The following is an 18,039-nucleotide window of genomic DNA, read 5'->3' as shown; positions in this document are numbered from 1 at the left end:
ATCCCATGACTTTTGTCACCTCAGTGTATATGCGAATATGTGGTCTTTGATTCAAAGGGCCAGGGAATGAAAGTATCAGCATTATTAAAAAACATTACTGTGAAATAAAAACAAAACAATAACGAAAATAGAAGCAGTCTGTTTGGAAATAATCATATTTGTACAAGCGTGAAATAAAAATCTGTTGAGCGACAGTGAATGCTGTGTTACTCCACCCCCTTTGATCCTTGTTGGCGTGGTGTCCAGAACGTGGTCGGAGACATAACTACTGAAGGCTCTCCCGCTTTTCGACGGCAGTTCGTCTGAGGTCATCCACTGTGTGAATAGGGTTCCTATGACGACAGTCTGCAAATTTCAGTCAGTCGCAAGCATGCCCCGTCGCGTTCATGTTAATAGATAACGTAGTCTATTCCATTCGGCTGGTTCCTTATTTCTGGAGAAAAGTGATCACGGTATGACTGCGGTAGGGTGTTCCATAAAGAATGCAACTTTTGAAATTCCCGCCATTTCTGTTGTAGCAAGTTGGCACCACTGAACGATTTTCATATGTTGTCTTAGTTGTTAGTAATGGAGCACTTCCAGAAAATCAAATGGTTCAAATGGCTCTGAGCACTATTGGACTTAACATCTGAGGTCATTAGTCTACTAGAACTTAGAACTACTTAAACCTAACTAAACTAAAGACATCACACACATCCATGACCGAGGCAGGATTCGAACTTCCGACCGTAGCAGTCGCGCGGTTCCGGACTGAAGCGCCCAGAACCGCTCGGCCAACGCGGCCGGCAGCACTTCCCGGAGGAACAGCGTGCTGTCACAGTGTAAACTTATTACAAAAAAATGTGTGTGAAATCTTATGGGACTTAACTGCTAAGGTCATCAGTCCCTAAGCTTACACACTACTTAACCTAACTTATCCTGAGAACAAACACACACACACACACACCCATGCCCGAGGGTGGACTCGAACCTCCGCCGGGACCAGCCGCACAGTCCATTACTGCAGCGCATTAGACCGCTCGGCTAACCCCGCGCGGCTAAACTTATTACAACTGTGTTGAATGATGTGCAGAGACTTTTCGCAAACTGAGTGATATGTTTGATCAATGTCAGTCGAATAAGTCAAATGTGACGAGTGCTAAATTTGAAAAATCCGGTTCGGTTGTGGGCATTAAACCCTTGGGGTGTCCTCCTGTTAGTCCGTCTGTGGAAAACATCGCCATCGAGAGTGATAATGTTGCCGTAAGTTCGGTGAAATCTGTTCGACAACGTTCACAACTGGATATTTCCAGAACCTGCAGGCAACGAATGCAAAACACATCCGCACTTTTGGGCTTATAAAATCCAAGAACTGAAGTCAAACGATCACGGAAAGCGCCGAGCACCATCCCGTCTGGTGCTTGCGAAACAAAGAGCGGACAACAATTTCAACAAGAAAGTTCCTGTTGACTGGCTTGGTGGGCAAGCAAAATTGCAGGATTTGGAGCCCATGAAACCCTCGAGTAAATATGGAGAAGTCATTTCATCCAAAACTAGTGACTGCGTGTTGTGGCACTTGGGGTGAGGGCGTAATTGGGCCGTAATTCTTCAAAGATGACAGACTAGACCTCCCCATTATTTTTTGTCTAGTTCTCTTATGTGAATAGACAAAATAACTTTAATGTGTTTATATCGTGGATTTGTTTTGACTTTACTGAATTTGTGGTAAGTTCCGATGGGACCAAACTGCTGAGGTCATCGGCCCCTAGGCTTACACACTACTTAATCTAACATAAACTAATTTACGCTAAGGACAGCACACACACCCATGCCCGAGGGAGGACTCGAACCTCCGACGGCTACCTCGCGCGGCTTGAATTTACTGAATGACTACTTATTTGTAGTTGTTAAATGAGCTTATATGTAAAATACTTTCCTGTGTATCTAACTTGTAAGTGTAATGTTGTCAGTGACCTATGCTGTGTTGGTGGGAAAGGAATTGTATTGGTAAATGTGGGACCTTCCCGCTGTCTATCATTGACAATGTATTGTAAATCCTGCTAATTGTGTTTTAGTCACTTGATGGTGAATTAATGAATGACCAGAAAGTTACTGCACTTCTCTCAAAATTAATTGTGTTACTGGTAGACTGTGTAGGTATCTACCATTCAGGAATTGTTGGCATTTGCAGAGTGGGCTGCCCTGCGTGGGGCCACTTACCATACACCCACAGTATATCTTCAAAGGTGGGTGCGAATATGGCTAATGAACTGGGGAGGATCATCTTCAAGTCCAGAAGAGCAATCTGCTGTTGTAATGCACTGCTCGACTTATGTTGAAATATATGAAGTTCTATAACGCTTAGGTGACTTACTTCTGTTGGAGAAGGAGACAATTTAAGCCTCTCGGCCTCTACAGATGTTGGGAGAACTGAGGCTGGGATGATGCATTTCATACCCCTCATGTTCTGTAAAGTATTCCTGCCAGTGATTGTTGAGACAATGAAAGGACATGATCCACCTTGTCGAATAAATATTGACAGCATGTTACACTCGGAAAAGGCTATTCAGTGTGGTAGATAGTTGACAGCCAAACTGTTGAACTTTTTGCATAACAGCTCACTTAACACTTATACGCTGTTCATAATAAGAATAAACCTCATGTAAACATTATATCATGTATTCTTCCGCGTTTGCTTGAATCTCATTGGATTTCATTTCACGTGGAGCGAAAGCCAAGCTGTGTCCAGTGCAGTCAAGTACGATCATAAGGATACGATTTGTGCTGTGTTACACGCGCATAGACTAAGCGATAATGCAGGGCAACAGCTTTACCGACGCATTTAACTTGGATAGCACTGGCCAGCCAGATGTTCCAGCTATCTTGCAATGTGACAGTTGCAGTACAGACGTAAAAAGAGAGGAGCAGAGATACAATATAGCTTCGGATGGCATTTAATTTTTATCTAGAATGAAATAATATTCGGAAAAACTCCAGCACGACTGCACGCTTCTTAGGTGACCAGACGGAAAGCATAAAATACTCTCGTTCTCGCCTAACATATTATTGTAATTACAAACAAGAGTGATGAAAAGTCGTAACTTCAAAACGGGTAATTTTTCTGAGCGAGCCATGTATCATCCAAAAGCATACTACAGGGATCTCACCGTATTGATGAATACTGAAGCCTCTGAAGCTATTAATTACAGACAGTCGTCTGGTAATCTCATAGCTCCTTCCTTATTCGAATCCGAGAAATACATTTCAGTTCTGGAACTGTCATCCGCTACGTTGATAACGAGTCGATCAACAACAGAATCCACAAAGCCATCCAGGCGCCGTGTTACCTCCTCTTATTTTATATGCCGTTCTATATACCGCCAGCGTTCGGCAGTGACGTATGAAAAAGCTGCGTGCGTTAGGACCAGTACGTCTGGCAGCTTAACAGTCTTGTTATTTCTCGCGACAAAAGCCGTACTTGGCTTCAAATCAGTTCTGTTGGGTTCATATTGTAATGGTACAGTGGCAAAGGTAAAAATGCAGCATTTGTATGGTGTGCTAGATGCCGTGAAAGTGATTGTTTCTCATGTTTCTACGACACTTATCATTCTGGTTCGTGTGAGACTACATCTGTGGTACAAAACAATCGACATAGCCCAAATAATGAGTATTTGGTATTTCATTTTTGTCCTAAAAAATTAAATTGTTATGTCTTCCTAATTTCAACAACCTCTATTAACATTCTTTCATAAAATATCGATAATTAAGAATTTATATTTGAAATGAAAATAGTAATTTCCCGTGCAGTATGAAATTAGAAACAAGAAGACGTGCATTATTCATGAAAAATGATGATGTATTTTACAGTTACGGGATGTAAGTATTTCAAACTGAACGAAAATAAAAAAAGAATGACCAAGGCGAAACTTGAACCAGCAATATATATACTGCACTAGATTACTTATCTACTAGTACGATGATGAATTTTAGGGTTACAAGTTGTGGGTATTTCAAATTGAACGAAAAAAAAAAAAAAAAGACTAAGGAGAGACTTGTACCAGCGATCCAGGAACTGCACTAGATTACCAGTTTACTACGCTACCGTTTCCGCTTTACATCCAACGTGTATTTGCGTTTCAACTATATCAAAGACAGTCCCTCGGAAAACTTCAAAGCCGATTTTTCCTATAAATTTATGAACACCCTATTTCTTGGCGCTTTTTAATCGTGTTCCACACGCGTGTTTCACTACGGAGCAAGAAGCAGGCTCAGCCGTTTTCATACTGCGTATTAACAGCGCGACAATCAGAGCACAACAGTACAGGGATTGCGACTGCACAGAATCTTTGAAATAAAAACTACATAGCTAAAACGAGATTAAGAAACACGTTGATAGCTGTTAATACGTTAGACTATCTTAAAGTTTCATTTAACGTAAGTTAGTAATAAGGTATCTAATACATAAGTAGGAGTTACTTCCAAGAGCGTATCAACTCCAGTGTACGTGTGCTGTGATCTCTGACCAATAATCGCGTTTTTGTTTGTTTATGTCAGGTTTATTCTTACGATGAACAGAGTAAACAAATAAGTACTCACTTAATAATCGGAGAATAATTCAGTTATATAAACACGAGCTCAGTGAAGTTATTTTGTCTGATCACGTAAGAGAACTGGACAGGAAATGCTATGGAGGTACAGTCTGTGAACTGAAAAGTGAACTGCATTCGTGGTTGGGGAAGTTGTCTTTCCCAGAATAACACTACAGCTGCCATACAGAATGACTAACAATCAATTTCTCATCCGGCGCTGTAGGCAGTGTGCAGAGGAGGAGGATATTAGTGTTTAACGTCCCGTCGACAACGAGGTCATTAGAGACGGAGCGCAAGCTCGGGTGAGGGAATGATGGTGAAGGAAATCGGCCGTGCCCTTTCAAAGGAACCATCCCGGCATTTGCCTGAAGCGATTTAGGGAAATCACGGAAAACCTAAATCAGGATGGCCGGAGACGGGATTGTGTGCAGAGATTTACGTAGAATCTCTCCATTTGTGTTAGTGACAGTACTCGTATCAGCTTTCCATGTAGCTTTAACGCACTTTGTAGAAAATAATCCCCACCCCTTGCCTCGGGCATGTCTGCGCACTGTGTCGCCACTGATTAATTAGGCATGCTGTTGAGGGTCCATATAACTTTGTGAAACATCCTGAAGCTGCTTCTTGTGACGTAGTGGGGAAGACAGAGTGGCGACTTACCTGCTCAGTCTTCAGTTTGCAGACCTTTGAAGATGGGAAGTGCATCTTCCCTCGCGCTTCGATCCCACACATCTCTCCCCTCCACCCTGTTACACCGCCTTAATACGGCTCTACTGCTCTTCGATGTGATACACATGTTTAGTATTTGTTTTTAACCTACTTCGTTTACAGATAAACATTAATTTTATACCGTTAGAACAATATTTCTAATAATCTGCACTTTTTTCATTCCCTGCAACGCAGCAAATATTAGTCTTAGTGACAAAATAAATAGGATGTTTTTTGTCTGAAATTTAGTGTTGTTTAATTCTGCACTGGCAAACATTTTCGCTAGGAGCTGCGGTTTTTGAATTATTCGGAAAAACATAAAGAAGTGACCTTTAAATGCACCCCCATCCCAACGCTCACACCCCACCTGTAAGGATTTTTAGTATGTTGTTCAGGAAACTCTCTCCTAGCACTGTGCAAAAATCTGCAACTACACGATTTCTTTCCCTAATTTTCCTTCGTTGACCGTACTATATCACACATCGATTGCAACAACGGACTTGTTATGAGTGATGTTCCGTTGCCAGGTGACTTCTCGCAACGGTGAGGTTAATTAACAATCCAGTTCTTATTATTTGACACCATGCGATTTTTTTTCTGTAGAAGTATTTGACAACTCGTGCACACGCTATCAAGCCATGATCGCTTCCAGAGTTAAAAGCCAAAATTCAGCCTGTAATTTCAGAAGTAGAGGTGCAAGTATACCAAAAAGTTATGGGAAATTTCGTCGAAAGAACGAGTGTGTGCCTGCAGAATCGTGGACAGCATTTGAGTCCTAATCATAGACTGCATGCACTGGAACAGTATGTAAGTTACTTAAATTAATTTATAAATTTGTATGTTATAATGCACTCAAAAGTTGCGTTCTTAATGGGACATCCGTCTCGTGCATTATCTTCTTGAAAGACGAACGCATCGGCGAAATGTTGGCTGCAGTACTGGAAATGGATTGGAGGATCTTGTCCCAATACTGCAGAGCTCTCCAGTTACCTGTGATAGTGATTACTGGCGTCCGACATCCGTAATGATGTTGGCCCAAAACATGACTCACTGACATCCATTCTGCACCCGTGAAACTTCATGTCTGAGACATTGGTACCTGGCCGTCTGCATACTCATCATACGGATATCAGAGGAATCCTGCACTTGTCGCTGAGGAGAACCCGACGCCAAGTTCCATTCCAAGTGTCACCTTGACAACTTTCCTCGCGCGCCATGGTGCTAAGGCATATGTGCTGTTGTTCTTGATGGACCCTAAGAGGCCAATTTGATCTCGTGAAGACTGTGGTATAGTGTCTGGGCTGACACTATAGATCACAAATGACGTCCGTGTACTCGCTTTAAACTCGCTAGCGCGTCCTATGACGCCGTCTCCGAACTCGCTCCCTCTATACGCTCGAAGACTCACTCGCCAGTCTGTCACTTTCCACTAAACTGAAAAATTGTCGCTTAAGTCTGCTGTTAGGTACAAATGGAGTGTACGAGCATAGAAAGAAGAGTGAGCATACCAGTTCGCAAGCATGACTGAAGACTCGGAGCGTTGCCGCTACATACACAACTGTTGGGCATGACGATCGTTATTGACCAACTCATTGATCGATCAGTTAGCAGTGACTGTTGTTCTGGACCATCAAAACGGTCATACAGGACTATGTTCCCTTGTGCATTCCGTGTTCCCACCACTCGCCACATGAGGATATGTCCAGATGATGTGGTGTGGCAAGTCATAATGTTGCTTGGGCGCACTGAGCTCCAGATCTTTGAACACAGTACACTCACAGGTCAGCTTCATTGTGACACAGTACTCCTTCCCCACGTGCGTCTTTTCAGGGGTGCATTAAGCCCTGAATTCATTTTTATGGATGACAATGTGCTACCACATCGAACTGTGCAGGTGGCGAAGCTCTCGGAACGATAGGATATTCGGCGAATGACCTAGTCTGCCCGTTCCCCCGATGTAAATATCATCGTGCACGTCTGTAATGCGTTAGGAGACGTATTGACGCACGTCCAGATGTACCAAAGACTATGCAGCAGCTGTCAGCCACGCTGCTGAAAGAATGGAACGCCGGGGCACAAGAAGCTGTTACCAACCTTGTGGCCAGCATGAGAGCACGCTCCAGAGTATACGTTGCCATCCGTGGTGAACACAAACCCCATCAAGAACCAAGTCCTGCCTTTTGTAATATCCAGGGGACCATCATATGTCGCGGTGACTTCAGTATAATTAACTGTCTTCGAATAGAAGTGTTATATCTGTCGGTGGTATTTTGTACGTCTTTCAGTTACCTTCAGTACTATACTGTAGCAGTTCTTTCTACGTATGGTCCAATAGTTTGTATAAGCTAGTTTCTTTTAAATTTCGTTAAAGAAAACTGTTCGATATTTCTGTTGGTTTTCCTGCAGCATCGATTTTGCCCTGTAAAATTGATGTTTTTCGGATCTAATATTGGTTCCCTTTCTCTGCTGTTTGTTGCTGTAGATTCTAGAAGATCAATTTAAAACTACTTACAACACTAGGTATTTGAACTCACTGCCGTAACAGGAACCTCGAAACCCATCACTGTCACTATTAGAAAGCGGGAGCAGTCAAAAATTGGGTTTATCCCCGCCACAAAAGATATTTCATGGCACAGTTCACTTTCAATCTTTGTTGCTTAGGGTTCGAGACATTCAGTTTGAAGCCAGTGCTCTACCTTATCAGTACATGAGGTAGTCAAGCTCGCTAATTCTATGGAAATGGTTAAATATACTGTAGCGGTCAATGGATGAGCAGCAGCACCATGGACTCAAAATGACGACCGCGAGCAAGTTGGCCGCACTTTCCCTTTGTTGTAGATGCGGCCTTCAGTCCGAAGACGTTTGCTGCAGCTCCCCACGCAACTCTATCCTGTGCACTTCTTTTCATCTGAAACCTTCACACAATGGAACCTGCTTACTTTATTCATTGAAGCAAACTTCAAGCAGCAGAAACGAGATTTCTTAGGAAAGTGAGAGGTGTTACCAGGAAAACCTATAAGAAATGAAGATATTAGGAATTAACTAGATATTTATATTATTAATGAAAAGATTGATTTCATACTTATAAACAAGAGGTACAAAAATTCTATTCATGGTGTGAAAACATATCCGGGAGCTGATATATTTTCTGATCATAACCTTTTAGTAGCAAAGTTCCAGGTGAAACTGAAAGCCATACAAAAGAAACAAAAGAAGGACTATATAAATACAACTATTCTAAGAGACCCCTTGACTAAACAAAAGACTTCTGAAGAGATTAATAAGGAATTAATTAGGATAAAGAATAATCAAACAGAAGATATTGATGGCAAATGGGAACTTATAAAAGACACATTAAATAATGCATGTAAAAACATAATGGTGACCAAACACGACAACATGAAAAAGAAGTGGATGACAGAGAAGATATTACAATTGATGGAACAAAGAAGAATACTTAAAAATAGAGATGAAAGTGAGTATAAAAGATTACATGCAGAAATACGAAAAGAAACACGGCGAGCAAAAGAGGAATGGTACAAGGAACAATGCTCTGAAATTGAGAGTTATGAAACAAGACATGATAGTTTCAACTTACACAAAAAAGTTAAAGATTTAGCTGGACTTAATAAAAAGAAAAGTACAAGTTTATTGTTAGATAAAAATGACAAAATAATTCCTGATGTTAAAGGTAAACTGGACAGGTGGACAGAATATGTCAAAGAACTATTTGAAGACACAAGAAAAGATCAAAAATTTTATGATAACATGATTGGAGAACGAGGACCAAGCATATCGAAAGAAGAAATATTACATGTTATCAACAAATCGAAGACAGGAAAAGCCCCTGGACCGGATAAGATACCAAATGACATCCTGAAACTCATAGGAATAGACCATATAGATATATTTGTACAATTGTTTAATGATATTTATAATTCGGGAATTATTCCTAGGGATTGGTTGACATCTACCTTTGTTACATTACCCAAAAAGGCTAATGCCAAAACTTGTAATGATCACCGTACAATAAGCTTAATGAGTCACACCTTAAAGATATTTCTAAAAGTTATACACCAACGAATATACAAAAAAGTAGAAGAAGGTACAAGTGAAACACAATTCGGTTTTAGAAGTTCCCTCGGTACAAGAGAAGCATTGGTTGCTTTTAACATATTAGCGCAACGATGTATGGAGGTTAACCAGCCACTATATGTGTGCTTTCTGGATTATAATAAAGCATTTGACAAAGTTCGTCATGATCATCTCATAGAATTGTTAGAAAAGAAAACACTTGATAAGAAAGACATCCGCATTATATACAACCTCTACTACAATCAAACCGCAACCGTGAAGGTAGAAAATGAATTATCGAATGATATAGAAATAAAGAGGGGTGTGAGACAAGGTTGCGTTCTCTCACCCTTATTGTTTAATATGTATTCAGAAGACATAATCCAGGCAGCTCTATCAGATGAAATAGCTGGCATTAAAGTGAATGGGCTAAACATTAACAATGTTAGGTTTGCTGATGACACTGTACTACTAGCTGGAAACCTCAAAGATCTACAATTACTTCTTGACAAAGTCGCAGAAAAAAGTGAAGAATTTGGCTTGACTCTTAACGTAAGCAAGACTAAGTTCATGGTGATATCTAAAACACACCAACAAGAAAATCTTACAAGCAATAGGGAAAGAGTCGATCAAGTACGTAAATTTAAATATCTCGGAACAATTGTAAATGAGGAGATTGAAAGCTCAGAAGAAATTAAATCGAGAATAGGACAGGCCAGAAGTATCTTTAATAAGATGAAAAATGTATTCTGTCCGAGAGACATTTGTTTAAACACAAAAATGAGGTTGCTAAGATGCTATGTATTCTCAAAATTATTATACGGAATGGAAGCGTGGACATTGAAAAAGGACATGAACAGTTTAGAAGCTTTTGAACTGTGGGCATATAGAAGAATACTTAGAATTAGTTGGGTGTCGAGGATTACTAATCAAGATGTCCTAAGAAGAATGGGAAAGGAAAAAGAATTAATTAAAACTATTAAAGTAAGGAAGCTACAATATTTAGGCCATGTTATTAGGGGAGTAAATTACAAAATATTGCGAATAATACTAGAAGGGAAAATTTGTGGGAAGAGAACGAGGGGTAGAAGACGGACATCCTGGATTGACAATCTAAAAAATTGGTACAACTGTTCAACGTCAGAACTCCTTAGATCGGCCAAATCAAGATCAGAAATTGCCATGATGACAGCCAACCTTCTTAGAGGAGACGGCACATGAAGAAGAAGAATGAAAAGATCGAACAAAATAAAACATTATGGAAACATCAACTATAAAGAATGAGTGCAGAGAGAATTCACGTCTGGCCATGCTGTACCAGCGAAGAAGGAAGAAGGAACGTAGGAAGACACTAAATGAGGTGGCAGTGAAGAGTGGAAACATAACAGGCACAAGTGCCTAAGCCTTGAAGTGCAGGACAAGAGACTTTACAAAATATGCTCTGTGTTTTACTTAAGTTCGAAGTATCACAATAATGATGGGCAAAAGCGAAAGGAAGACCAGTTCATTATCAAGGTGTGATACAAAATGCAAAAAATCACTTTTTTATCAAACTGTTTCCTCAAATCGAATGAGAAAAAAAATGGTTCAAATGGCTCTGAGCACTATGGGACTTAACATCTGTGGTCATCAGTCCCCTAGAACTTAGAACTACTTAAACATAACTAACCTAAGGACATCACACACATCCATACCCGAGGCAGGATTCGAACCTGCGACCGTAGCCGAATGAGAAAAACTGCATTGCTGACAACAAAGGCGAATGCCTAAACAATGGTTCTTACGCGAAAAGTAAAAGTTTTACTGTGAAACTAACTATGGAGGCGGAAGCAGCCTTGCTTCATCTACATAAAAATGATTTTTAAGGCATATCAGATGTCTTGAAATGTCCTTCCCCATGTATCTTACGATATACAGGGTGTCTCAAAAAGAATCATCCGATTTGGGACGACTATGTCTCTGAAACTAATAAACATACACAAGCAATTTTGTTTGATGATGAACGGGAAACTCAAAAATGTGTTTTTCGTACCTTTTCATACGTGTTCAATATGCTCCCCTTGAGATGCACGGCATATGTCAATACGGTATTCAAATTGTTCCCACACTGCAGCGAGCATGTCTTGAATTACAGCTTCTACAGCTGCTGTTATGAGATGTCTCAGTTCATTCATTGTTGTTGGTAATGGAGGCACATAAACAGAGTCTTTCGATCCCTGCGAAACCCTACATTTCAGCAGGATAATATACGACCGCATGTTGCAGGTCCTGTACGGGCCTTTCTGGATACAGAAAATGTTCGACTGCTGCCCTGGCCAGCACATTCTCCTCATCTCTCACCAATTGAAAACGTCTGGTCAATGGTGGCCGAGCAACTGGCTCGTCACAATACGCCAGTCACTACTCTTGATGAACTGTGGTATCATGTTGAAGCTGCATGGGCAGCGGTACCTGTACGTGCCATCCAATCTGTTTCACTCAATGCTCAGGTGTATCAAGGCCGTTATTACGGCCAGAGGTGATTGTTCTGGGTACTGATTTCTCAGGATCTATGCATCAAATTGCGTGAAAATGTAGTCACATGTCAGTTCTATTATATTTGTCCAATGAATACCCGTTTATCATCTGCATTTCCTCTTGGTGTAGCAATTTTAATGGCTAGTAGTGTATTCGGTGTCAAAATGATCCATGGCGATCACGTGGGAGAAAATAACTAGGTGCGAGTGAGTGGCAGGTAGCGCCTTGGTATGTCTAGGTGCGCGAGAGGCCGTAAGCCGCCGTGTGTTACACTAGCAGCGCCGCCAGACTGGCAGGCCTGCTGCCAGAAGATTGCGGCGGCCGCTCTGTTGGCAAAGCCGCCCCACTCAGGCTCCACTGCGACCCCTGCTTTTGTTTGGCGTCCCTGACAGCAGACCTGCAGTGGCGTACTAGAGCGATATGGCCCTTAGTGCCACCATCCTATCGAGTGCTGACAAGAGTGCGCGAATTGGGCGGAGCTAGATTGTTTTCAGAATGCAGAGCTCTAGCTGCGACAAATGGTTAACAGTTGTAAGTAGGTACCTGGTACGTGAAAGCCTCGGCGTAGTGCCGAGTCGTGTCGAAAGGGAACCACGCGAAGAAGGCAAGTTCGGCGTGCAGCAGTGCCGAGAGCATCCAGGAACAGGTTGTGCCCAGCCACAGCAGGAGCGTCGCCCACGACAGCGCACGACCGCGACGGCTGCCGCCGGATTCCTCTGCGACACAGGCGAGCCAAACAAAGGGATCGAGATCAGCGTTTAACGTCCTCTCGGTAACGAGGTTTTAGAGACTGCCGAAGAAAAGTGGCAGAGGCCGCATTTAAGGGGATGTCCCAACATTTACCTCTATATCTACACTAAGATGAAAAAAATCATGGGATACCTTCCAATATCTTTTCGGACCTCCTTTTGCCCGGCATAGTGTAGCAACTTGAAGTGGCATGGATTCAACAAGTCGTTGGCAGTACCCTGCAGAAATATGGAGCCATGCTGCCTCTATAACCATCCGTAATTATGAAAGAGTTGCCGGTGCAGGATGTTGTGCACCAACTGACCTCTCGATTATGTCCTATAAATGTTCGATGGGAATCATGTCGGGCGATCTGGCTGGCCAAATCATTTGCTCGAATTGTCCAGAACATCCTTCAAAACAATTGCGAACAGTTGTGGCCCGCTGACATGGTTCATCGTTATTTGGGAACATGAAGTCTATGAGTGGCTGCAAATGGTCTCCAAGTAGCCGAACGTAACCATTTCCAGTCAATAATCGGCTCAGTTGGACCGGAGGACCTAGTCCATTCCATGTAAACGCAGCCCACATCATCATGAAGTCACCACCAGCTGGCACATTACCTTGTTGACAACTTGTGCACATGGCTTCGTGGGGTCTACGCCACATTCTAGCAATACCATCAGCCCTTGCCAACTGAAATCGGGATTCATCTGACCAGGTCACAGTTTTCCAGTCGTCTAAGATCCAACCAACACGGTCACGAGCCCAGAAGAGAGGCTGCAGGCCATGTCGTGCTGCTACCAAAGGTGCTCGGGTCGCTCGTCTGCTATGATAGCCCATTAAGGCCTAATTTTGCCGCTCTGTCCTAAAGGACACTGATATGTTCAAGACCCTAGGAGAGGCCCTGCAGCACTCGCGTCAGTCACCTGCTTCCATAGCCCATTAAAGCCTAATTTCGCCGAGCTGTCCTAACGGAGCGTCCCACGTTGTTTCTGCGGTTATTTCACGCAGTGTTACTTGTCTGTTAGCACTGACAACTCTACGCAAACGCAGCTGCTCCTGGTCGTTAACTGAAGGCCGTCGGCCACTGCGTTGTCCGTGGTGAGGGATAATGCCTGAAATCTGGCGTTCTCGGCACACTCTTAACACTGTAGATCACGGAGTATGAAATTCCTAACGATTTCCGAAATGGAATGCCCCATGCGTCTCCAACTACCATTTCGTGGTCAAAGTTTGTTGATTTCCGTCGTGCGGCCATAATTACGTCGAAAACCTTTTCGCATAAATCAGCTGAGTACAAATAACAGCTCCGCCAATGCACTGCCCTTTTGCACGTTGTCTACACGATACTGCCGCCATCTGTACATGTGCGTATCACTATCCCATGACTTTTGTCACCTCAATGAACATTCGGGAGCCAAAATTCCTGCAGCTGAGTGTTACAATCTTTCTGCAAGTTGATGCTTGTGCTGGCGCAAGCTGGCGCCAGCACACCATGCGGCAAATGGTTGAGAGAAGATCGATAGAGGCCAAAGACAGACTCGGAAGAAACGCACCGACAACGTCCTCTCGGCTGCTAGTATGTAGATCGCCACTGTGGCCCAGTCAGTCCCACATAGTCATCGAGTGAGTCAACGAGTTCAAGTCATTAAATCCAATACAGAAATAATAGACTTAAATATCATTATAAATGTCTATATACAATTTGAATGTAATTATGCCTTTAGATTTTGAAACTAAGGGGCATATCTCAATAGGAGTCGCAGTAGCCGTTAGCTCAGCCTCTAACTCAGAGTCAGGCAGAACATAGTGACTAGAGTAGTGTACATAGCGGACTTGTACTACACCAGCAGTGAGGCTAACGTGGACTAGAACGGAGGAGCTTGTCCCACAATGACTATCTTGAGTTAAATAACTTTTTATTCTTATGAATAAAGAACCCAGTTAATATACGTGTGCTGTTTGTGTTGTAGAAACAGGATACTGGCCACCAAACAACATCCTCTTCTTGTCCCCATGGTACAAGCCTACAGTGACAATGAGACGACACAAAAATGCTAATGCATTGAGAGACGCAAATCGATGCTTAATTAAATCCAATACAGAAATAATAGACTTAAATATCATTATAAATGTCTATATACAATTTGAATGTAATTATGCCTTTAGATTTTGAAACTAAGGGGCATATCTCAATATTTGTATATTTCACAACAGCAGGGCTATTGGTACTGATCAAAAAACCAAGGTATTCATCCGTGACCAGCACTTGTATTCAAAACAACAGCGTAGTATTTCTGACTATGTTCGTCACGTTTGTGTAATACAGTTCTGTCCAAACAGGCTGTAGTTCATTGTGAGGTCAGCCAATTAAAACAGTACAGCGGTGTGCAGAGTGCTTTCCTTCAGTGAAAGTCCAGTTGATTGTGAAAGTTACAACCAGGACAAAGTAAGCGGACTATAAAAACTCTATTTAGCAAAGGACTCTCAGTGAAAAAATTCAGATAAACGCCAGAGGTAGGCCACTTTCGAATCTGAATCTGCAGCAGCATACATAAAGTCGATGCCATAAGTTCAATCCGGAAATTTACCAAAATAACAAATGAAGTTTTGGCTGTGAAGAAAACACTGCTGTTTTCTTGTTTTTCGTTGTGTGTTATTTGGGGGAGATGTTCATTGGTATAAAACTGGAACAACTGATATTGGGCATATGTGGTCTAAAATTAAAGTGCATAAAATGTCAAAGCGATACATGAATAACATTCTGAGTCTTTCATTCCTAGGCAAAACCAACATGCAGCAGAAATTAGATTCGCAATATAGACGAAAAATTGACAGCCACAAGAGGCATGTAGAAAAGGGCAGATATACATTGAATTTAATTGTAAACTATATTCGGTTTCATGGCGCATGACTGACTCTCAGGAGCCACGACGAATCTGATGCCTCTCATAATAACGGTTTTTTCGTGAGGTAATTCAGTTTAGTGCGGAACTGGATAAAGATCTTCAAGTTCACCTCAGGCAAGCATCAGTGTTCGAAATTCCTTCTAAGACTGTTCAGAACGAACCACAGTAATGCATGTCGGAAGTGTACCGTGAGGAAGCGCCACACAAAGAAAAGCGGAGAACACAAAAGATTCGGTAATGGCTACTGCACAATTTTTTGCTGAGGTTGGCAGTGTCGTAAGCGTAGTAGTCCAGGCACGACCTCAACCGCTATCTTACGCATTCATACGTCAAAACACCCACTACTTTTACTGTCACATTAAGGTATCCGCCCATACCCTGCGAGCAGTGGTGAACTGCACGGTCGATATGTGTGCGCGCGCTTCATTTGTGTGTGCGACAGGGATTTTCAGAGTTTCTGTTTCGTTTTATTTCTCATGCAGAAGAGAGAAAAAGATAGCTAAAGTAACTTCTCTCTCTCTTTTCTCGCTCTCTCTCTATCTCACGTGCGTGAAATTGTATACACTATCATGTCCTCCAAGAATACGAGGTGTGGCTAGAAAAAAACCGGACTATTACTGGTGAAACAATAAAACGAATGCAATAAGGCTGAAAGTCGCGTGGCCTGTCACGTGACTCTCGCTCTGCCTACTGCTCGAGTTTCATCTGCCTCCTGCACTCAGTCTGCCCGTGGCGTCTGTTTTAAGTAGTTGACGTTTTGTCTGTGCGTCGGAAAATGTTGAGTGTACAGAAAGAACAGCGTGTTAACATCAAATTTTGTTTCAAACTAGGAAAATCTGCAAGTGAAACGTTTGTAATGTTACAACAAGTGTACGGCGATGATTGTTTATCGCGAACACAAGTGTTTGAGTGGTTTAAACGATTTAAAGATGGCCGCGAAGACACCAGTGATGACACTCGCACTGGCAGACCATTGTCAGCAAAAACTGATGCAAACATTGAAAAAATCGGTAAACTTGTTCGACAAGATCGCCGGGGTGGGATCACTTTCAATGTTTTCCAGGATGTCAGAACAAATCATTCTTTGGCGTTCCTTCTGTTCAATTGTGAGACACTTTGGAACCATTTTTGAACACACTTTGTTCATGTTGAAACTTTCATGAAGAATCTGCCTAACACTTTCCTTGTCAACTCCTGTTAACTCAGACACTGCTCTGATTGTTAAACGGCGATCTTGTCGAACAAGTTTACCGATTTTTTCAATGTTTGCATCAGTTTTTGCTGACAATGGTCTGCCAGTGCGAGTGTCATCACTGGTGTCTTCGCGGCCATCTTTAAATCGTTTAAACCACTCAAACACTTGTGTTCGCGATAAACAATCATCGCCGTACACTTGTTGTAACATTACAAACGTTTCACTTGCAGATTTTCCTAGTTTGAAACAAAATTTGATGTTAACACGCTGTTCTTTCTGTACACTCAACATTTTCCGACGCACAGACAAAACGTCAACTACTTAAAACAGACGCCACGGGCAGACTGAGTGCAGGAGGCAGATGAAACTCGAGCAGTAGGCGGAGCGAAAGTCACGTGACAGGCCACGCGACTTTCAGCCTTATTGCTTTCGTTTTATTGTTTCACCAGTACTAGTCCGGTTTTTTTCTAGCCACACCTCGTATATGATACTCCTACTATTCGTAAAAAGATCGCCGTTGTGATAATTGTTTATTTTATTTTTTATTTTTTTGGCACCGCCAAAAGTGGCCGCCACTGCTCGCTGGTGAAGTGGCACGTGGTAGGGATGGAAGTAGTTAGCGCCTAGAATGCTAACACGCTGGGTTGACTTATTCGAGAGGCAGTCTCAGGTACTCTGAAGCTACCGCGTACATTATGAGCATGAGCTATCAGAACATCTATTTCTTCTCCAACGCGCATTTCAGCTTGTTTCTTACCCTCTGCTCAGTATTCCCGTGTCTTTGTAATAACAATTCTTTGCACATTTGCAGAATTGTCGTTCTGTTGGATATGGTCTGCCGACATAACTTTTTGTGTAGAGCTCTACTGTTTTGGCATTCCTTCTGTGTTCTCCATAAAGAAGCAGCATATTTAGTTTCTCTTGATTTGTGAAAGACATTCTTTTTTTTTTTCTTTTTCCAACTAACCAGCACTCGTCTCACGTGAACGACTCAGACAGAAAGAAGTTTCTCTGTGCCATTTTAATACTAGTATTGCGGAGTTGCAACACTCTGTTTCCTCCATACCCGCCATAACGTATTTCCTCAATTGTATACTGGGTGAATCAGGAGGGAAGGTACCCTCATGTTCAGAAAAAAACAGAACACCTTGAACGCTAGAGATACGACGTTCATATTTACAAGACGTGTACATTAGTATGTTCGGTAGAAATTACTAGCATTTGAACCATGTCGGCCCGTGGGTTTAAGGTCAACGTCTATACCGCGGCGCAACACCGCCTACCGGTAAAATGTGCGTGCGGCTCTCGTCGCTAAATACCGAAGTTTCAAGAGTCT

This window comes from Schistocerca nitens, chromosome 3 (assembly GCF_023898315.1).
Source record: "Schistocerca nitens isolate TAMUIC-IGC-003100 chromosome 3, iqSchNite1.1, whole genome shotgun sequence".
NCBI classification, from domain to species: Eukaryota; Metazoa; Arthropoda; class Insecta; order Orthoptera; family Acrididae; genus Schistocerca; species Schistocerca nitens.
Note: the sequence above shows the minus strand (reverse complement) of the source record.